The following is a 23,525-nucleotide window of genomic DNA, read 5'->3' as shown; positions in this document are numbered from 1 at the left end:
GACATTAGGGAGATTTATATGATATGTGTACTAAAAGGAAAAACTGATCAGATTCTTATCCATGGGGAAAATTGCTTTAAAGTGCATTTTTGCATCTTTCTTTTGAAATGAGTTGTTGCTTCTATTTGTGGAGTATGCAACTGGTTTAATGGTTACACTGAACATATATTTGAATGGGAAATATTAGTGCTACACCTCCTCCCCATGTCCTAGCTCTGAGTTGCCACCATTCATTCATTCATTCATGCATGCATAAGTTCATTAAAAACAAAACAAACACACCTGTGAGTATCTACCCTATACTTAGCACTGTTTCAAGTTTTGATGATACAACTCTCAGAAAAAGGCAGTTATGACAATCCCTGTGCTGAAAGGGATTGTCTGGATTATGATGGGGATTCGAGATTAGTATGTCTTGAAGACAGGCAATGGTAGTGGTATAGTCATATGTGTTTTGTATGTTGTATACCTAACTGCTAGGTGGTTACAGAAGATGCCACTGGGTATACAGGACATGGAGTACAGCCTGACCCTGGTCATTAAAACTCATTCATCTACTCATAGCCTCTCAAGTATAACTTTTAGTTGGCTAGCAGTAAAGCACCCCATATTTCTACCTCACTGCTCACTCACCCCGCCCCCTCCTCCCGCAGATAAACACAACACTATGCTGAAACCAGATATGAGATGGAGTGGGAGCATCCAGTGAATTACTCCAGAATGATGGTAATTTAGAGTGAGGCATTAGAGCTAACGGACAGAAACTGATTTACGAAGGCTTTGTGAAACATTAAGATTTCCCATGCTGATCAGAGCATTAGCAGGAGTAGCTCATAAATGAGATGCCTTTCCCCGAAGGACTAGAGCAGACAGAAAACAAATGATATCGGGATACCTAAGATAAAAGGAATTTGCTAACAGATGAAACAAAATACCCTATACAACAGAAAGCGTTTTTACAAATTTATCACTGTGGTGCTAGGATTCTGGTCTGCAAGTAGATCTCTCAGTCTGAATATTTGGGGCTTTAAATTAGAGAATATAAAATGTCTTGGTTTGTAAGGCCTAACTCAAAAGGAAATGGTCATTAAATCATAATGAAATTCTGGCAAAAGCATTATCAAAGAAAAGAAAGTGAAAAGAAAAAAGAAACAAAGTGGGCCTGCCTTTTGAGATACAAAATTCATTGAAGCACTCTGCAGTATTTAAGATCCCTCTCTGATGACAGACTCACTGGAGGTGTGGCCTAATTTAATGTACTTTGTGGGCCCTCGCCACTTTTGTAGGGCTTCGAAAATAGAAAGCCACTGAAAATCCTCATGCCAGCAATGCAGACCATGGAATAATCATAAATTTAATTTCTACTCCCATCCCCCACCTCACCCGGGGCTAGCTTGTGTGCTACCCTTTCACTACAAAACAAAGATTTTTGTGATACAAGGATGAGTTGGTCAACAGCTGTTATTTATTAAAAATCATGTTCCTTTAGGCAGTTGTCAGCCAAACTAGAATTGGACTGTTTAGTCTGTTTGTTCTCTCACTTGCCCTTTCAAGCTTTGCATCTTCAAAGGATTTATTTGAAGCATTGACATGCTGATTTTTCTCTTGCTAAAACAATGCACTATAGTGATACTGGCAAGAAGATTCTTTTTTCCAACCTGTGGTTCTTATTTCTTCTTTGCTCAGTACTTTACTAACAAGAGATCCAGATGTGAAGTTAGAAAACATTTGTCTGTGATTGGGGTGTTTTTAATATAAGTAATGCTATATGGCACTAATTTTTCTCACCATACTTTATGATACCAATAGAGCAAAACTGACTTTATGCTCTTTCTCACATGAGAATTTCCAGCAGAACTTTTGAAAAAAACGTTTTTGTATTAGTCAGTAGACGCCTTCCCCCCTGAAGGCATAAAACTTTCAACATAACAGTTCCTTTTACTCATGCTTTTTCCTTTTAAAAAGGGTTAGTAAGTCTTTTGTGTTAGTTGGGACAACCGAACAGTTGCTCATGAGGAAAAAAAAAAACGCATTGCAAGAAAATGGGTCACAATGTGATACCATGCCAAAAGAATCCTGCATATATAAGACTTAGTAGTTTAAACTATGAATTACATTAGTTGTATTCATTTAAAATTATCATTTTTACAGGAGAATTAAGGAAGAAAAAATCTTGGAAAGAATAAAAATGTAACTTTAAAAATGTAAATATCTTCAATTTATCATGTGTACACGTATGTGAAGAAATTATTTTAAAAATGGAAATCGCAAGGTACTTGGGATTATTTTTTGGTATTTTCGATGCAATTTACTGTTTATTTTAGATGCATGCATTTAGAAGTTTCCTTTAGTAACAATCAGCAAATAAAAAAAGTGAATGAGAAAGAGAATAATGCCTAGAAATTGTTGAAATTGTTAAATTTTCTGATCAGGTCTCTGACTTTCACTGTAAAGAAATAATTGGAATATAGACCAAAAAAATGAATTTCTCTACAGTAAACATGTAGTTTTGTTTTCTGTGTCTTCTGTTGAATAATAGGCACTAAGCACTGTGCTAACCATTAGTACTTACAAATTATATACATTATAATTTTGCATTATAGAATATTTTTGTTTTGTGTCTATACAATTTCAAAAAAATGCATATGACACATTTTGAACTTTCAAGAAAGCAATTCCACTAAAAGTTTCAAAGATAAGTTTCAAGTTAAATTCAGTTGAAATACTGGTGTTGTAGCGATCAGATTTTATTAAGTTTCCCTGAAGCAGTGATAACAGTGGAATAAAAACACATGGTTCTCCAGAAGTTCAACACATTCAAATAAATTTTTAAAAAAATTTTAAGGACTTACTGTATGTCTGGACCTGTATCTTAATAGAAAAGGGAAATATGATTTTGCAGTTCATGAGTTGTCAAAAGAAAAATAGAATATCTGCTTTCTTCTCTGTAGAATTCAACTAGGAGGGGGTTGGGCAAATGCTTTACTTAATGCATATTATTACAAACTAACTGAAAGATGCTATAGCTGCCTATAAATTGTAGTACAAAGATTACATGATTTTTAGAATTTTCCCTATCTTCTTGTCTCTTGGAAGTCACACTCTCTCCATTCAGTGTCCAAGGACATTTACTTCATTTTCCCAACCTAACAGATTAGGTAATGATAAAAGATAATTTCAGAAATAAGCTTTTTAATAATTGAAATATAACTTATACAAAAATTTTAAGACAATTAATCATAATAATTTGGGGATTATTTTGTTGTTATTGTTTAGTATGGATGCTGTTACTTTCTCTAACTTTCCCTAGGATGGGGAAAGAAAACACTTTGGGGTTAGTTTCCAATTAATGTGCACATCTAGTGGGAGCCTCTATCACTAAGATTTAATTTATTTCTGATGAACAATGAGAAAACACAATAAAGTGTTTTGTTTTGTTTTGTTTTTCTTTGCTACAATGAATTTGAATTCGGCAGCTCTGTGCTTTTCTGTTTCTTATGTTAATGTAAAACACATAGCTTAAAGTGATGTATGTTTAATATTAAGAACATCTTCCATCCATATCACACATAACTTTTACATTATCAAAGTACTTCCACGCATATTATTCATTTCCCTCCAGAGAATAATGTCATGTTTCAAAGGTAAGACTTAATGATGACTAAACTTGAATAAAGAACCTACAAAAAATGGAAACTCTTCAATCAGCTTTTTTTTTTTTTTTTCTTTTATCAGCAGTTAGTGCTTGGCATGATTTTGTTTTAATGATAAATCTTTTATTAAGATGTTGTTGAGATATTTAACTGCCTTTTATTTATCCATCTAAAATTTTTATATGTATCACTATGGATCGTCAAATGACTTGATCTTCAAATGCATGTTTGTATGACAAAAGATTTTTAACAAGTAGTAAGTAGTTCCTGGACTCATCTTTGAGGATTTTTTCCCCTTAATTTTTTTCAGTCTGTGAAAGCAATTGATTGACACATGATCTATTAGAGATCATATTTGTTAGTTAAGAAATAACAGAGTCATTCTTTTAATTTGCTAGATTAATTTTTTACACTATCTGCTCTCTAGGATGTTTAGTTTGGTGACACTTTGCATCTTGTTCAGTACAGTAACCCTAGGAACACTGAGTTTATTAAGATTTTACATCTAAGAGACAACATCATCTGCCTATCATTAATGAATCCTGAAGTTTGAGGATTTTTCTTCCCCAGTCATACTAGTTCTCAAAGGAAACTTCCCCAGTATTTCAAGCAGAACGCTTTATAACCAAAAACACATGCAAATCAGAAGAGTACTTGGGATTGAGAAAAGTTTGCAGCTCTGTTCTCTAGCCTGTGAGAAGTCTTGGATGGAATGCTCATTAGTGTGTCTTGTTCCACTGAATTAAGTGGTAGAGACTAAAGAAGGTAGTGAAGCAAGAAAGCTCGGGGAATCCATACCATGTAATGAAGTAATAAACCTGAAAACACTTTAATTTTATCTCGTATGTCTATTAATGAAGAAGTTCAAAGAACTTTATGAAAAAATACTTAAAACACCTTATTGTATCTCTACGAGTTGACATGAATTAGCAGAGGTAAAGAGCAAGCAATCCTCCATTTACATTTCTAGTAGAAAAATGAGATATGGAGTGGAGACAACTAATTGTTGTTTGTGGTGAGAACAGAACTTTTCCATAATAATCCAGAAATTTATTTCAATTAATGAAATACTCTATGCAAATGTATAACTATATACACATAATCCCCTTCCAAATAACTACTCTATCATTGTTTCCTAAACTTCATTATGGTCTGAAATACTATATTTAATTTCAGGAGTATATAGCTCACTAATATTGCTCCAAGTTTCTTATTGCTGATTGTTGGCTTTTGTTGAGTTCTTAATTCATGTGTTTGACTAGCACGCGTTCTCAGCCGAAAAACCTGTTTTTAACTTTTCTTTGTTTATCCAATAGAATCTTTTGATATAATGTCATAGCATCAAAGTGGAATTTTACTCTAGAATTTCGCAAGAAATAGCCCAACTGTACAATGAAAGATTATGCAAATCCTCAAGGAACATCTAATCAATCACCCTGGTGTGAGAGGAATGCAGCTGATCGCTGAATTAGCTTCTATTGAAATGTATTCATGTGTAACATCCCAGAGTCTGGATGACATCACAACGGCTCCTGGTCCTTGAAAGTGTTGAGGATGATTAGCTGAAGGAATTGGCTGTTTCTGCCAATCATAATCCTGCAAAGCTGCCTTTAGAGTTCTGGAGATATGAGAGAAAGAGAGAGGGAGGGAAAAACTGACTACAGCTAAACAAGCGGCACAGCAGCAGTAGCAACAGCAGAGCAGGAGCAGCTGGTATTCCGGTGATTAAATAGTTCTCATAGCCTTTTTGCTGTACTGGGTCTGCTCCCTGGTGTAATTCTCGTGTCCAAGAAGGAAGCTGCATTTTAACGGTGTGCTGAACAGAGGTTTGAATCATTCCAGCTGGCTGCTTGTTTTGAAAAGGACAGTGTGTATATAAATAAAAGAGACTCTGCTGGAAGAGTTCAGATACTAGGACTGGAGCTGAAGAGTGCTCTCGGAATATTGTTGAGACAGATTGTATGAACTGAAAGCTCCTTCTAATTAACCTGGAGCCAAGTGAATCTGAATACTGGATATCTCGTTTTCTAACTCGGGATAAATTCAAGTTAGGAAAAGGAAAAAAAAATTGAAATGCTTCTCTAGGTAAGTTACTGTTTAATTTGCTGAAAACAAGGTGTGTACAGTAAATGGATATATGTTGCTTAGCTATGTAAACAAGTTGAACACAATAAAGTTTTATTTGTGGAAGATTTACATAGAAGCAGGTTGTATATTTAAACTAAATTCAGTCTCCCTTTTCAGCATGTGTATGCTCACCTGTCATTAGGCTTTGCAGAAGTTGTATTTGCACTATAAATGGAAAATACAGTTAGCCTAAAAAAGAGATAGAATTTGAGATAATTCAAACAGTTGCTGGAATGTTTTTATAAGAAAACACCTCATTTGATAACAATTTTAGCTTTTATATTGAAATCTCTAGTTCTACAATCTCAATATCCAAAAAGCTATTGGCATTGTAAATATTTCCCAGAGAAATATTACTGATATCCTGACACTCAAATTACCCAAGATGGGAACTCCTCTCTTTGGGACCTGAGATTTATTAGGCATGCTCTGTTCTAATGGTTTGCTTTAGAGAAACAGCTGTCACAGCATTAGAAATTGTGTGATACAGTCCATAAATTGCCTATAAAGATATAGATGCTTTCTTCCTAGCTCCTAGTAAGAAAAAAAAATAAATTGTTAGACTAATATACGTCCAAAGCCGTAGGTAAAGAAATCCCAGGTGAGCAAAAGCAGCTTTATGGTTTACCTGTAAAGGAAGGCTCCAGATTCCTCTTGCATAGAATAAGTTAGCAAACTAGAGATATTATTTAAATATGTTTTTAATGATCATTTCCAATATCTCTGTTAGAGAAAACTGAATATAAAAGACTTTTAAACTTGTGTTTTCCTTGTAATTTTTGTGATTAACAAAACAGTACATGTTTCAGAGTTGGTATCAAAGTATTTTCAAGTGATGATGTATTTTGTTCATTGTATTTGTTAAACTGTGAGTTCTACTATAACTCAAAAAGTTTAATGGCTTGTATATTATCATGTCATTTTCAAATCCACTTTTGCTTGCATTCACAGTACTTTTTACCAGAATTTTTTTCACCAACCCAAAGATCATAAAGATTTTAAAGTAAATTGCATCCAAATATATTGATGTGTTTCATTAACTCTTAGAATGTTTAGTTCCCCCCATTTTTACCAATTTCATGGTTAAAACCCTGTGAGTTTCTTACCACAAAAGGACATCAGTGAAGACAAAAGTTACTGTAATTGGTTAAAGTTTCTAAAAACTAGATTATTTTTTCTACAGAAATTTGACAGTTATTTATAATTATAAAAAGAATACTTTTAATTTCTTCTATTAGGATTATCCCAAATTGGCTATTTCCAGATGTCAGGTAGGTGCCACATTGGTCATTATGTCATGAGGCAAGGGAATATAGAGAATGGAGTTGTCTAACTAGAGCACCTAAGTCTACAACTGGAAATGATAAAACAAGAAGTGATTGATAAGCAAATTATACTTGCCACTTAAATTTTTCTCAATATATAATGGGAATTTAACACCTGCTATAATTTCTGACATTTTTAAATAATGAATCCTATGAATATTTACAATGATCATTACTAGCAAGCCCTTACATTGATAGGAGTCTGATAATAAGGTAATGGGGAAGATTTTTGCAGTTGAATACTAAACAGAATAGTCTTTTTCTATTCCTTCTTAATGGAAATTTATCCCCACTAATTTGATGCTTAAAAAACCTTCTGAAAAAAATTGCAATATGTGCTACTTTTTTAGCTATAACATGAGAATCGACCATAACAGGAAAATATAGATGTAATTTAGAAACTGAGGTATCATTCAAAATAAAAGAAAAGTGAAAATGTTAGCATTTAACATGAGAATGTTAACATCTATTTTCCTTTTAATAAAATTACAAAGGTATATAAATTAATTTGTTTCTGCCAGCTAAAGTTATTATCTAAGAAATGTGCCCTTTAAAAGCTTTTCCCTAAATACCAAGAGGAAGTAAATAGAGGATTTTATATATACCTAACAAGTATATAAAATCATAATTTGAAATTTATGTATCTGATACTAAAGGATAAATATGCATACATACATATATAGTCACCTCTGTAAAAGGAATATCTTTTAATTTTTATCTGAGTATTAAAACTCTTAGGCCTATTGTTGCTTTCCTTCCAAAAAGGCATTCTGTAATTGGATTTAAAATAACTTTAGTTTTTTTTAATTTCTAAAATCAATCTCAATACTAACATTGCATCTAAAAGATGCTAAGTAAATGCTTCTACCCAGTAAAATATTTGTCCCCAATAGGTCTAATGTTTATATGCTCTCTTTGCACATTATGTTTGAGTGGGAAAGGTGCCATTGAGAATAAAATCCAAAGATCAGATTTTCGGTGCTTCATTTAATAGCAGCTACTCAGGGAGAACAGAGAAGCTTTCAGTATACTGTGCTCAAACTGGAAGATTCTGGCTGGTGCTGCCTCCCCAGATTTGGAAAGCAGCTGGGGAAACTTACAAAATAAAGCTAGAATATCAGCTTTGGCTGGAAGCCAAGACTGAGAAGCTGTGCACCCAGAAGGCTAATTCATCTGGACTGAAATTCATTGATAATGCATTATGTTTAAAGTCTAACCTGAAGTGTTACTTTTTTCTCCAGCACAAACTGTGGAACATTTAAGAACAATGTTATATTCTGTATAGAGTAAAATTTTAAGTAACCAAGTTTTCTTCTTTATTAAATATCACTCTAATGAAAAAAATGTAAAGAGAGAAGCACCTGTAAAAGTCAGTATATAGTGAGGAGCAGAAAAAGATAAAGGAGAGATGCATTGTTTAACTCCTCTTGGAGACGGCAGAAAGATCAGAAAGCCACATATGGATACAGGCCAAAAGTAAGAAAAGTGGAGGTTTTATTAAAGTAACTGGCCTAGTAAATTTCACAGTAGAAGAAGACATACTAAATGCTATTGTAGTATATATTTTGTGAAGCTAGACAACAAAAGGGAAGGTAAATGCTCATCCATTATGTACTTCAAAGAACTGGGGGAGGGGGAAAACAATGTTGTTTGTTGATTTATTTTAAGTTTATGGAGTGAGAGAAATTGTTCAGGTGTCAGACACAGTGACACTGCCTTCAGCCATCATGGAACAACTTAGCCTTCCTTTTCTTTAACACTTCAGGAAACTTTCAGCAATGCTGTTAGACAGCGTGTTAAATGCACTCTTTTTTTAGTTCTGTTTAGCAAGCTACAGAAGTTGAAGGTGTCAATTGCAATGCAGAACTTTTACTCACAGTCCTAGTTCCAAGCTTTCTTTATCTCAGTTTTCTAAGGAATGCTATCACATTCAAGAGTTGACAAATCTGAAATTTATTTTAGAAATAATATTGAATTGATAGTAGATTCTCCCCCAAAACAAAATAGTTTGATAATATATTCCAAACTCATATATGGTTTCAGGCATTTCAAGATAAATAGATTGTAAAACATGTGAATAACAACCTACTCTCTATTCCTACTGGTAAAAATGTCTGCCAATAAAAACTAATGCATTTATTTCATTTGCCTCCCAAATAATTTGTCTCTATGCATGAATACCCAGATAATTCAGGGCATAGCATGGGTTAAAATGAAATAGCTTGCTTTTGACAAACTAAAGAAGTAATGGTTTTCAAGCGACTTATTGAGGTAATTTGCATATGCAAACTACCTAAGAAATTTTTTTCAGGAAAGATAAATTTAAGACACTTAATTAAAACTAAGTGAATGATCGTGATTAATTACTTGAAATTCAGGAAATATCTGAAGCAAAAAATAAAAAGTTAAAATAGACTGTGATTAAATTTTGAGAACATGATTTGATTTTGTACCCAGGGTATTTGAGAAAACAAAAGTGATGATTATATAAAGATGCAAAATTGACACTTCTGTACCAGACCAAATTTTTACCCGTTATAGATTTTAATTTTAAAAGTATTTGAAGTGTTATTAAAGTGAGCAGGTTTTAGCAAGTTAACGCACACATACACACACATACACACATACTTTTCTTCCCCAAATAAGAATTTCCCCATTTTGGCCATTCCACCATCACCATCAGTTGAATTTGTGTTTGCTTTATTTAAAACATATAATTTTCTCATTAAAAGTCTTTAATGCAATTTATTTTCAGCCATAATCTGAAGTTTAAAGTCAGCTGGTCAGGTTCAGTTATGATCAAGAAACAAGTAAACGTAGAGAAGTTTCCTTATTCTCTCTGTACTCCCTCCTTTCTTTCTCTTTCTTTATTCACTTTTCTTTCTCCTTTCCCTTCCTTTCCTATTCCCTTCTCTTTCCTTTTTTCCCTTCCTCACTCTCCTACTTCCCTCCTTCTCTTCCTTCCTTCCTTTTTCCCTCCCTTCCTCCTTCCCCTTTTCTATTTTCACTATTGTCACTTCAGCTTTAATATTCACTTGCACACCTTAGGGGTAAACCACTCATGCTTAGGATGGCAGCAATTATTAATCTAGTCACCAAATTTGAACACAGAAGGGGGTGTGTTTAGATAAAATGCCTGGAAGGAGGGGATAAAATACGCTAAACAATAAAATAAAGGGAAGATAGCATGGGAAATTCATGTCAGAGAGTAGTAACATCAGCTTTAAAATATTGACTGCTCTCCCACCTATGACTTTCCATTTAATTTACTGAATTCTTTAAGTGGAGTCTTTCCATATACTTCAGCTTTCATTTTCATTGATATGTCTTCCATGCAGCAAATGCTTGACAGTAAAAGTGATAATATTAATATTAATAATAATAATAATAAATGTAAAGAAACCTTATATAGTGATTTAAACCCCCATAAATCATTTTTATATTTAGTAATTTAAACTTAGTAACATTCCTATGCAGCCCAAAGGCTGACTGCCATGTTAGTGGGAGAAAAAAAGAGATGGGAAGACTATTTTGCACATTAACATGCTTTGGCTTAAGTCCATTCCCGAATCAGAAACTCAATTCTAAACTGCTGATCCACAGAATTTGTCATATTTTATCTGTTATCTCAAAAGCATTCTGCTTGATGTACTAAATAGTCTTTCACACCTACATGAAAATCATTTAAACCTTAGAAATAAATATTGCGACACTAAAGATTAATACAAGGAAAGGAAACAGATGCAGAGATGCATATGCTCCTGAGAAAGCATATGGAAGTCCTAATTCTTTTCATTATTCTAAAGTGCAAGTGACTAATTAGAATCAGAATTTAAATTTCATTTGTTTCTAAACCCAATCTTTCCCTAATACTTATGTCAATCCAATTGAGATTTCATATACTAAAATAAGTAAAATAAAACAAAGGCGATCATTTAGAGATTACATTTATTAATTCATTTAAAGTGTTATGGCTCCTGATACTTTAATCTGAGAAGCTTCTTTCCTTGGATTAGGGTATTTTCTTATTAATCACAAAAATAGTGCTTAAATTGGTCATTTGAAATTGAGATCAATTTACTACTTAAGTTACTCTATTTCTCTGGGCATATTTTCATGTTAAACACAGAGGATAGCTTTTAATTTTTCCTCAATAATGTTCATAATGATAATGATAATAAATATTATTTATCATTTTTAATATGTGGCACAAACTATCAAAGTACTAGAGTGAATAAACCTATGCTCAGGAGGTACATATGCTGATGGGAGAAAACAGACAGTAAAGAAAGAAAAGTCCTAAGACAGGTGGCTTAAAGTTCTATAACAATAAATAAATCAAGGTAATGGGTTAATGGGTGTAAGTGAAAGCTTATGGGGTGATTAGCAAATGCCTTTCTGATAGATCACCTTTAGAAAATCCATTTAAAAGTTACATGTCAAACTGGGCAACAGCATTACTTCATCTAATAGAAAAATGTAACTAGGAGTAGCAATTCCTTGTAATATATAAGCTGACAAGATGCATTTCGACCCTGCTATTTGATTATTTTGATATCATTGAACTTGTTTTGTAGTATTTAAGATACAGCATGCTGTTTAGTGTTACTTTTCTGGAAAGTAGAAAGACTAATCAGTTTTAGAAAATGTTATTATCATCTTTATTTCTACTTTTTACAGTTTTAAGATATTTTTAAAGTAGCGTGTGACTAAATTACCACAAATTATTGTATTTTTCCCTGTGTCCTGAAAGTCAATGTTATTACTGAAACATAAGTGGCAGAACACCTGGTTGCCCCATCTCATTTAATAATTCTAACGAATCAGTGGGTATAAAAACCAATATTTCAAAACATCATTCAGATGGTTGGAACACTGGACTTAAAAAACATGAGGAAATCACAGAGGGATACATGTAGGTCTTTAATCTCTTAATGTTTTATTTTATTTGGCCAAGTAGAAAAGTACTTCAAGCTCAACCAGAACCAAAAATATAAGTTGATGATAATGCAAACTTAGAGTGTTAGCAATAGAATCATAGTGTCAACTTCAAAGTATCCATGATCTTAATTAGCACAGGTCTGACATATTTGGATTGTTCACCAATCTCAGTGCTCAATGCCTCATATTAACAGCTGCCTCCTCTGACTTCCTCCTTCCCCCAGAATGGATCAGGTGTCCGTGCTCTACCCTCACACTGTTCACTCACAGCCGTACTACTTTATGGTGTAATTTTGTACGTGTATCATATCCCATTTATCCAAAAACATTTGGAGGGCAGGAATGCTTAGAGAGGGCTTGACCCATAGGCAGTCAGCAAGAATTTCATTAAAGTAAAATGTAACGAGACACCCAGGAACAATGTCATATGAGCCATGGTTGAAGAAAGAAACGACTTTTAAAAGAAAGAGGACTACAGAAACACAGTATAGTGACATTTACATGTTGGAAGTTTTTTGTTTAAATGAAAAAGAAATTAGCTTTATACCATATGACATGAACAGACTGCAAAATGAAAGATATTGGGAGGTTGCTTCTATGTGATATAAGGAAAAAATATATATACCTTCTAAAAATCAGTAGGATTCCAGTCAATTGAAGCAACTATCTCTGGTTGGAGAGTTATCTGTCCAGAAGGCTTCTTTGGAAGAGATTTCTGCCTTGAATAGGAGACTGATGACCGCCATCAAGATCTCATGTTTCTCAATGTATGACTGTAAGGAGTAGAGATAAGAGCTTTAGAATGAATGTATTGTCCACTGAAAATGCTGCTGTAGCAGCTGCTTAGAAGACTGCTTAACAAAATTCAAGGAAACAAGAATTGGGCAAAACAATGTAGCAGGAATATATTGATCAGGATGTGCCCTTGAAGATAAAAGCAAATTTGCGAAAAAGGATAATTTTACGAAACGTGCCATCTCTGAAAAAATGAACAGATAAATTTCTTGAGCAAGTGAAAAATTGATTTTAAAAATCAAATCTATTGGTTTTGCCAATGTATTTTGAGCCAGACCGAGAAAGAAAATATTTAAAGATTAGTTGCATGAATAAGAAACTTACTCTGGCTTCTATTAACTTCTAAATGAATTTTGAAAATGTTTGGATTAATTGTGAAGTATAAGCCCTCTAAAAGCAAACATGATTTGGTTTAAAGATGAAATGATATCATGGCATAGTGGAAAACTGGTGAGTAATGCTGGTTTCCACCAAATCTGGATTCAAATTCTGGCTTTGCCCTTACTTTTGACATAAGCTTGAATGAGTTAATTACCCTGATGAGCCTCAGATTCATGAATGGCAAGCAAGAGTAATACACATTCTTCATAGGATTGCTGGGGAAACTACATGGGACAATAAATGTAAAGTTACTATCAAAGTTGAGGACGTAAGAGGTATAAAATTAATGGAATTAAGTTTTAATTACATGCTGCAGTACCCTGACCTTGGCCTGCAATGTAACATTTTGTACCGATTTGGAGTAACCCCTGAGTGATGAGCATTGACTATTTCCAATGTCCTTCACTTGGAGGTTGTCCTAGTTTGCTAATGCTGCGGAATGCAAAACACCAGAGATGGATTGGCTTTTATAAAAAGGGGGTTTATTTGGCTATTCAGTTACAGTCTTAAGGCCATAAAGTATCCAAAGTAACACATCAGTAATTGGGTACCTTCACTGGAGGATGGCAAATAGCGTCCGGAAAACCTCTGTTAGCTGGGAAGGCACATGGCTGGCATCTGCTCCAAAGTTCTGGTTTCAAAATGGCTTCTCCCAGGACATTCCTCTCTAGCAAGCTTGCTCCTCTTCAAATAACATCACTCACAGCTGCACTGCGTTCAGTCTCTCTGAGTCAGCACGTTTATATGGCTCCCCTGATCAAGGCCCACCCTGAATGGGCAGGGCTGCGCCTCCATGGGACTATCCCACCAGAGTCACCACCCACAGCTGGGTGGGGCACATTCCAAGCAAATCTAATCAGCATCAAAAGTCTGTCCCACAAGACTACATCAAAGATAATGGCATTTGGGGGACACAATACATTCAAACCGGCACATTCCACCCCCTGGACCCCAAAATGACATTATCTTTCCAAATACAAAATACATTCATTTCATCACAGTATCACAAAAACTTGAATCATTTCAGTAACAAAAGTTAAGTACAAAATCCCATCAAAATCAAATATAGGCGTGGTCAGTCCTAAGGCATACTTTTCCTTTAGCTTTGGATCGGTGGACTTAGAACAAGTTATATGCTTCCAATATACAAAGGAGGGACATTCATAGGATAAACATTCCCATTGCCATAAGGAGAAAGAGTAAGAAAAACAGGGTTAACAGGACCAAAACAGTTCCTAAAACCTGCAGGACAAACTCCATTAGATTTCAAATTCTGAGAGTCATTTACGGAAAGACGTTGCATCCTTGGGGCTTGAGAGAGCGGGAGTCTAACCCTTCCTAAGGGCCTTTTCGGCAGCCCTTTCCTCTCCAAATGCTTAGGTGAGTGCTCCAACATACTCACACATTGGGGAGACCCCCTTCTTGGCCCCACCCTCCTAAAACATCGGGGCAGCTCCCGGATTCCCTTCCATCTCCGGGGCACACGCTCAACCCCTTCAGCACAGTGTGGTGGCAGCCAGGCTCTCCCCAATTCCCTGGGAACGTGTTCCACCCTCTTTGGGACCTTGGGTGGCAAAACTCTTCCAGAGCATTGAGGTGGAATGCCCACCCTCGACCTCCGGGGCAAACTCACCCTTTCCATGCGTGTGGGCTGCTCCACTCTCACAGCCCAAGGCCTCTTGACTCCAGACCTCAACCTTCATGGCTCTGTCTTTGAAGAAATTTTTCCTTCAATTTGTTCCTTGTCTTTCTCCTCCAGTCCTGACTGGCAGCGGCTCTGTCTGTAAAGATCTTGCAAAAATTCTGTTGGCTTTGCATGAAGCACACAGGGGTCAAAGCCATCAGACAATAGGAGTTTCCACAAATCCTTTCTGGATAATTCCATCTCCAATCTTGGCTTGTACTGAAATGGTGTCTGGGTTCCATGTTTGGTTACATCCTCACGTTGGGCTGTAGCTTCTGGGAATCCAACCCCTGGAAGCTCATAGTTTCCCAAACCATCAGCTTCTGGTTTCTTTGAACCCAAGAGTTCAGTTCTAAGTTTATCTCTCTCTGCTCGCATTTTACTATAAGCTGCAAGGAGAAGCCAGGGTATATCCTCCACACATAGTCTGGAGATCTCCTCAGCTAAGTATTCCAGGTTGTCACTTTTAAATTCTTCCTTCCATCTAACACCAGGACTCAATTTTGCCAAATTCTCTGCCACTTTAAAACAAGGATCGCCTTTCTTCCAGTTTGCAACAACACATTCAACATTTCTGCTCAAGTCCTCATCAGAAGTATCTTTAGAGTCCATATTTCCATAGACAGTCTCTTTAAAGCAGTTTTGGCCTTTTCTATCAAGCTTGTCCCAATTCTTCCAGAATCTTCCCCTTATCCGTTTAAAAAGCTGTTCCAACATGTTTGGTATTTGCAAACTCAGCAGCAAAAGCACCCCACTTCTTTGGTACCAAAATCTGTTCTAGTTTGCTAATGCTGCGGAATGCAAAACACCAGAGATGGATTGGCTTTTATAAAAAGGGGGTTTATTTGGCTATACAGTTACAGTCTTAAGGCCATAAAGTATCCAAAGTAACACATCAGTAATCGGGTACCTTCACTGGAGGATGGCAAATAGCGTCCGGAAAACCTCTGTTAGCTGGGAAGGCACATGGCTGGCGTCTGCTCCAAAGTTCTGGTTTCAAAATGGCTTCTCCCAGGACATTCCTCTCTAGCAAGCTTGCTCCTCTTCAAATAACATCACTCACAGCTGCACTGCGTTCAATCTCTCTGAGTCAGCACGTTTATATGGCTCCCCTGATCAAGGCCCACCCTGAATGGGCAGGGCTGCGCCTCCATGGGACTATCCCACCAGAGTCACCACCCACAGCTGGGTGGGGCACATTCCAAGCAAATCTAATCAGCACCAAAAGTCTGTCCCACAAGACTACATCAAAGATAATGGCATTTGGGGGACACAATACATTCAAACCGGCACAGAGGTAATGATCTAAATCATCTTCTTTGCACTGTCTTTACTGTATTTGTGGTCTCATATTTGAATATTAATAACCTTGAACCTAATTTAAAAGATCAAACTTCATTGATCGACATTTGAATCGGCCTTATCACAGTTTTGAAAATTAACACACACTTAAAAGTCTTAAAGAAAACAAACATAAACCAGAGGCAAAAACTCTGAGAAAAAGGTGCCCAAGTAGTTGATCTTGATTTTCTGGCATGCAGGAGTAAGGAGAAACATGGCATTGGAAGAAATCAAGAAGACACAGTTTCAGAAACTGGAACTGAATATAACAAAACAAATACAAATGGTTCTTAGTTTGCAATTTTTTCTAGTGAGAAACCAAAAATAGTTTTGGTTGGTGTCTTTGCATCACTATATTGATTGTAATTATTATTAAAATTTACCTATGAATTCTTTAAAAGTATGCAAGGTACTGTGCCAAAAATTACTTAGTAAATCTATTTAGTAGAAAATACTTGTTGATTATGAAATATGAAATACTTTATTGATCATCAAAATCTATTTGGGAATAAAGAATAAGAGTAATATGAATGGTTTTCTTTTACAAGTCTAATAGACTTATTGTCGTTACGTAATTTTACCCAATGGTTGTTTACATGAATTTTGTTGACCTGTCTTCTAAGCAAGTGTTAGAGCAGAGCTTTAGTGTTAATCCACACTCCTTACAGTCACACATCAAGAAACGTGAGACCTTGGTGGCAGCCGTCTGTCTTCCACACAAGGCAGAAATTTCTTCCATACAAGCCTTCTGGACAATATACTGAGCTGTTGTAAGTTACTATGTTGACCCAGACTGAGAAAAAAAGAAACAAATTATATTCTAAGTTTCGCCACAAATGTGTTGGTATATTTAAAATTATTCTCATGGTTTCCAGATGTAAAACAAGACTATTTTCATTCCTCCTATTTTATGCTCCCAAAGATATTTTGAAGATCAACAAAATGTTACACATTTCATAATCTGCCAGTATTTTCTACCAAATAGGCTTGCTAAAGCAAATTATTTTGGTATAGTGTCTGGTATCCTTTTAAAGCATTCATAAGTAACTTTTGTAATAATTCTAGATTTCAATCATCAAGTATTAAAATAGGAACATCTCAAGAAATGTTCCCTTTGACAAGTTGCAGAATGCTTGAATTCACTCCAGATCTCTTCCCATGAGTTTTTGTCATGCTTTTCCAAGCTTTAGAGAATTGTATAGCCTGGATTAATTTTGGGTGGGAGAATGAAACTATATATGGCATACGTTTACAGGTGATCATACATGATCTTTCTGGTTCATGCCATTCATCCATCACAGTATCTAAAGTTAAAATAACATAAAATATGAAGCAATTAGATGAAAACTAGCAGGCATAAATTACCGTGAAATTAAATGGAACTTGTTTCTCTTTGGTAAAGAATTAACCAAACAGTTTTTGTTTTGTGCATAACAAAGAATTCTCTGAAAGAGAAAAAAAAAGTAAAAGGTGGAAATATAGAAGTAGTACCTACAGGACATATAAAATCTATAGTTAGGACACAATAATCAACAGGTAATCTCAATATTTTCTGTTTCAATAAGGTTCTTTATAAGTCTTAAGCATGCCAATAAAATTCTACTTGTTGATATTTAGGGTGACAATGCAGAAAAGCAGGCAAGGGAGGAGATATAACATAAATTGTGGATCCATAGCTGTGTGACATTGAACAATTTGCTTCACTTCTCTGGGCATTAAATTCTCTGTTAATTAAATCATTGAGCTCTTTGAATAATAATTTTGATTAGTGGAATGTATAGCAGTTTTGCACAATGTAGATTGTGCCCTTTTGAAAAACCCATTATAAGCAGCTCAAAAAGAGCAGCATATGTTACACAGAAAATTTCCTGATAGTGAAATAATATAATGAAAAGAAAAATACCTCACTAAAATTCCCTATAAACTAGATAACAGACTTCAGTTATACTACTAAGAACAATCTACATTTTTCCCTGGGCATTTCTGTATTGACAACTTTAGGTATCTCTAGGTAAGAAAGTAAGTAGCAAAGAAGTGATTGTTGAAATGAATTTTAAGAGATGATAACCTTTTGTTGCTTCAGATGCAGGAGAATTCCATTTATATTATTTAAGTGATAGCTCATCTAAAGTTAGGAAAAGAATAATTAAAAAGTTAAAAGTATAAATTCTAAAAGGCTCTGGATATTAATGTAACTTGTAAATATAATAATATTTTTAGGAACACATTAAACTCACATAACTAAAAAAATCTATTAGCAGAAATTTTGATTAATTTATAATTCATATTTTATAAATTCTCCTTTGTGATTTCTTTTTTTTTAATCATCATTTTATTGAGATATATTCACATACCACGCAGTCATACAAAACAAATCGTACTTTCGATTGTTTACAGTACCATTACATAGTTGTACATTCATCACCTAAATCAATCCCTGACACCTTCATTAGCACACACACAAAAATAACAAGAATAATAATTAGAGTGAAAAAGAGCAATTGAAGTAAAAAAGAACACTGGGTACCTTTGTCTGTTTGTTTCCTTCCCCTACTTTTCTACACATCCATCCATAAACTAGACAAAGTGGAGTTTGGTCCTTATGGCTTTCCCAATCCCATTGTCATCCCTCATAAGCTACATTTTTATACAACTGTCTTCGAGATTCATGGGTTCTGGGTTGTAGTTTGATAGTTTCAGGTATCCACCACCAGCTACCCCAATTCTTTAGAACCTAAAAAGGGTTGTCTAAAGTGTGCGTAAGAGTGCCCACCAGAGTGATCTCTCGGCTCATTTTGGAATCTCTCTGCCACTGAAGCTTATTTCATTTCCTTTCACATCCCCCTTTTGGTCAAGAAGATGTTCTCTGTCCCACGATGCCGGGTCTACATTCCTCCCAGGGAATCATATTCCACGTTGCCAGGGAGATTCACTCCCCTGGGTGTCTGATCCCACGTAGGGGGGAGGGCAGTGATTTCACCTTTCAAGTTGGCTTAGCCAGAGAGAGAGGGCCACATCTGAGCAACAAAGAGGCATTCAGGAGGAGACTCTTAGGCACAAATATAGGGAAGCCTAGCCTCTCCTTTGCAGCAACCATCTTCCCAAGGGTAAAACTTATGATAGAGGGCTCAACCCATCAAACCACCAGTCCCCTATGTCTGTGGTGATGTTAGCAACCATGGAGGAGGGGTAGACAAAAACCCCTGCATTCTCCACAGGCTCCTCAAGGGGGCACTACATCTTTTTTTTTTTTCCTTGTTTTTCTTTTTTTTTTTTTTTTTTAACTTTCCCTTCTTTTTTAAATCAACTGTATGAAAAAAAAAGTTAAAAAGAAAACAAACATACAATAAAAGAACATTTCAAAGAGACCATAACAAGGGGGTAAGAAAAAGACAACTAACCTAAGATAACTGCTTAACTTCCCACATGTTCCTACTTTACCCCAAGAAAGTTACATAATATAGCAACATTTCTGTGAACTTGTTCCTACTATATCCATCAGAAATTAACAGACCATAGTCATTACTGGGCATCCCCAGAACGTTAAATAGCTTATCTGTTCTTCTTGGATTATTGTTCCCCCTTCCTTAATTGCTCTCTACTGCTAGTTCCCCTACATTCTACATTATAAACCATTTGTTTTACATTTTTCAAAGTTCACATTAGTGGTAGCATATAATATTTCTCTTTTTGTGCCTGGCTTATTTCGCTCAGCATTATGTCTTCAAGGTTCATCCATGTTGTCATATGTTTCACGAGATCGTTCCTTCTTACTGCCGCGTAGTATTCCATCGTGTGTATATACCACATTTTATTTATCCACTCATCTGTTGAAGGACATTTGGGTTGTTTCCATCTCTTGGCAATTGTGAATAATGCTGCTATGAACATTGGCGTGCAGATATCTGTTCGTGTCACTGCTTTCCGATCTTCCGGGTATATACCGAGAAGTGCAATCGCTGGATCGAATGGTAGCTCTATATCTAGTTTTCTAAGGAACTGCCAGACTGACTTCCAGAGTGGCTGAACCATTATACAGTCCCACCAACAATGAATAAGAGTTCCAATTTCTCCACATCTCCTCCAGCATTTGTAGTTTCCTGTTTGTTTAATGGCAGCCATTCTAACCGGTGTTAGATGGTATCTCATTGTGGTCTTAATTTGCATCTCTCTAATAGCTAGTGAAGCTGAACATTTTTTCATGTGTTTCTTGGCCATTTGTATTTCCTCTTCAGAGAACTGTCTTTTCATATCTTTTGCCCATTTTATAATTGGGCTGTCTGTACTATTGTCATTGAGTTGTAGGATTTCTTTGTATATGCAAGATATCAGTCTTTTGTCAGATACATGGTTTCCAAAAATTTTTTCCCATTGAGTTGGCTGCCTCTTTACCTTTTTGAGAAATTCCTTTGAGGTGCAGAAACTTCTAAGCTTGAGGAGTTCCCATTTATCTATTTTCTCTTTTGTTGCTTGTGCTTTGGGTGTAAAGTCTAGGAAGCGGCCGCCTAATACAAGGTCTTGAAGATGTTTTCCTACATTATCTTCTAGGAGTTTTATGGTACTTTCTTTTATATTGAGATCTTTGGTCCATTTTGAGTTAATTTTTGTGTAGGGGGTGAGGTAGTGGTCCTCTTTCATTCTTTTGGATATGGATATCCAACTCTCCCAGCCCCATTTGTTGAAAAGACCATTATGGCTCAGTTCAGTGACTTTGGGGGCCTTATCAAAGATCAGTCGGCCATAGATCTGAGGGTCTATCTCTGAATTCTCAATTCGATACCATTGATCTATATGTCTATCTTTGTGCCAGTACCATGCTGTTTTGGCAACTGTGGCTTTATAATAAGCTTCAAAGTCAGGCAGTGTAAGTCCTCCCACTTCGTTTTTCTTTTTTAGAGTGTCTTTAGCAATTCGAGGCATCTTCCCTTTCCAAATAAATTTGATAACTAGCTTTTCCAAGTCTGCAAAGTAGGTTGTTGGAATTTTGATTGGGATTGCATTGAATCTGTAGATGAGTTTGGGTAGAATTGACATCTTAATGACATTTAGCCTTCCTATCCATGAACATGGAATATTTTTCCATCTTTTAAGGTCCACTTCTATTTCTTTTAGTAGAGTTATGTAGTTTTCTTTGTATAGGTCTTTTACATCTTTGGTTAAGTTTATTCCTAGGTACTTGATTTTTTTTAGTTGCTATTGAAAATGGTATCTTTTACTTGAGTGTCTCTTCAGTTTGTTCATTTCTAGCATATAGAAACATTACTGACTTATGTGCATTAATCTTGTATCCCGCTACTTTGCTAAATTTGTTTATTAGCTCTAGTAGGTGTATCGTTGATTACTCAGGGTTTTCTAGATATAAGATCATATCATCTGCAAACAATGACAGTTTTACTTCTTCTTTTCCAATTTGGATGCCTTTTATTTCTTTGTCTTGCCGGATTGCCCTGGCTAGCACTTCCAGCACAATGTTGAATAACAGTGGTGACAGCGGGCATCCTTGTCTTGTTCCTGATCTTAGAGGGAAGGCTTTCAGTCTCTCACCATTGAGTACTATGCTTGCTGTGGGTTTTTCATGTATACTCTTTATCATGTTGAGGAAGTTTCCTTCAATTCCTACCTTTTGAAGTGTTTTTATCAAAAAGGGATGTTGGATTTTGTCAAATGCTTTTTCAGCATCTATTGAGATGATCAATTGATTTTTCCCTTTGGACTTGTTAATGTGTTGTAATACATTGATTGTTTTTCTTATGTTGAACCATCCTTGCATGCCCGGAATGAACCCCACTTGGTCATGGTGTATGATTTTTTTAATGTGTCTTTGGATTTGATTTGCAAGTATTTTGTTGATTTTTGCATCTATATTCATTAGGGAGATTGGCCGGTAGTTTTCCTTTTTTGTAGCATCTTTGCCTGGTTTTGGTATTAGATTGATGTTAGCTTCATAAAATGAGTTAGATAGTGCTCCATTTTCTTCAATGTTTGAAAGAGTTTGAGTAAGATTGGTGTCAGTTCTTTCTGGAAAGTTTGGTAGAATTCCCCTGTGAAGCCATCTGGCCCTGGGCATTTATTTGTGGGAAGATTTTTGATGACTGATTGGATCTCTTTGTTTGTGATGGGTTGGTTGAGGTCTTCTATTTCTTCTCTGGTCAGTCTAGGTTGTTCATATGTTTCCAGGAAATTGTCCATTTCCTCTACATTCTCCAGTTTTTTGCCATACAGTTGTTCATAGTATCCTCTTATAATTTTTTTAATTTCTTCAGGATCTGCAGTTATGTCACCTTTTTCATTCATTATTTTGTTTATATGGGTCTTCTCTCTTTTTGATTTTGTCAGTCTAGCTAGGGGCTTGTCAATCTTCTTGATCTTCTCAAAGAACCAACTTTTGGTGATATTTATCCTCTCTATTGTTTTTTTGTTCTCTATGTCATTTATTTCTGCTTTAATCCTTGTTATTTCTTTTCTTCTACTTGGTTTAGGATTGGTTTGCTGTTCATTTTCTAGCTTCTTCAGTTGATCCATTAGTTCTTTGATTTTGGCTCTTTCTTCCTTTTTAATATATGCGTTTAGTGCTATAAATTTCCCCCTTAGCACTGCTTTTGCTGCATCCCATAGGTTTTGGTATGTTGTGTTCTCAATTTCATTCATCTCTATATATTTAGCAATTTCTCTTGCCATTTCTTCTTTAACCCACTGATTGTTTAGGAGTGTGTTGTTTAACCTCCAGGTATTTGTGAATTTTCTAAGTCTCTGATGGTTATTGACTTCTAATTGTATTCCATTGTGGTCAGAGAATGTGCTTTGAATAATTTCAATCTTTTTAAATTTATTGAGGCTTGTTTTATGTCCCAGCATATGATCTATTCTGGAGAAAGTTCCATGAGCACTAGAAAAGTATGTGTAACCTGGTGATTTGGGATGTAATGTCCTGTATATGTCTGTTAAATCTAATTCATTTATCAGATTGTTTAGGTTTTCAATTTCCTTATTGGTCTTCTGTCTGGTTGATCTATCTATAGGAGAGAGTGATGTGTTGAAGTCTCCCACAATTATTGTGGAAACATCAATTGCTTCCTTTAGTTTTGCCAGTGTTTCTCTCATGTATTTTGTGGCACCTTGATTGGGTGCATAGACATTTACGATTGTTATTTCTTCTTGCTGAATTGCCCCTTTTATTAGTATGTAGTGGCCTTCTTTGTCTCTCAAAACATCCCTGCATTTGAAGTCTATTTTATCTGAGATTAATATTGCTACACCTGCTTTCTTTTGGCTGTAGCT

The 23,525-nt window shown here is 35.4% G+C and overlaps 1 protein-coding gene across 7 annotated transcripts in view; it reads left to right on the top strand.

The window, feature by feature from the left end:
- NDST4 (N-deacetylase and N-sulfotransferase 4) overlaps positions 1-23,525 on the top strand; it is a 499,153-nt gene that overhangs the window by 161,511 nt on the left and 314,117 nt on the right. For 6 of the 7 annotated variants that reach the window (XM_037830542.1, XM_037830540.1, XM_037830541.1 and 3 more), the window contains one exon: positions 4,970-5,738. The gene's annotated coding sequence lies outside the window, so the exon portion shown is untranslated. Of the gene's footprint in view, positions 1-4,000; positions 5,739-23,525 lie in introns of those variants that run through there. The other variant, XM_037830544.1, reaches the window with a different exon arrangement.

This window comes from Choloepus didactylus, chromosome 3, assembly GCF_015220235.1.
Source record: "Choloepus didactylus isolate mChoDid1 chromosome 3, mChoDid1.pri, whole genome shotgun sequence".
NCBI lineage: Eukaryota > Metazoa > Chordata > Mammalia > Pilosa > Megalonychidae > Choloepus > Choloepus didactylus.
This window is presented reverse-complemented; position numbering and strand designations above follow the sequence as displayed.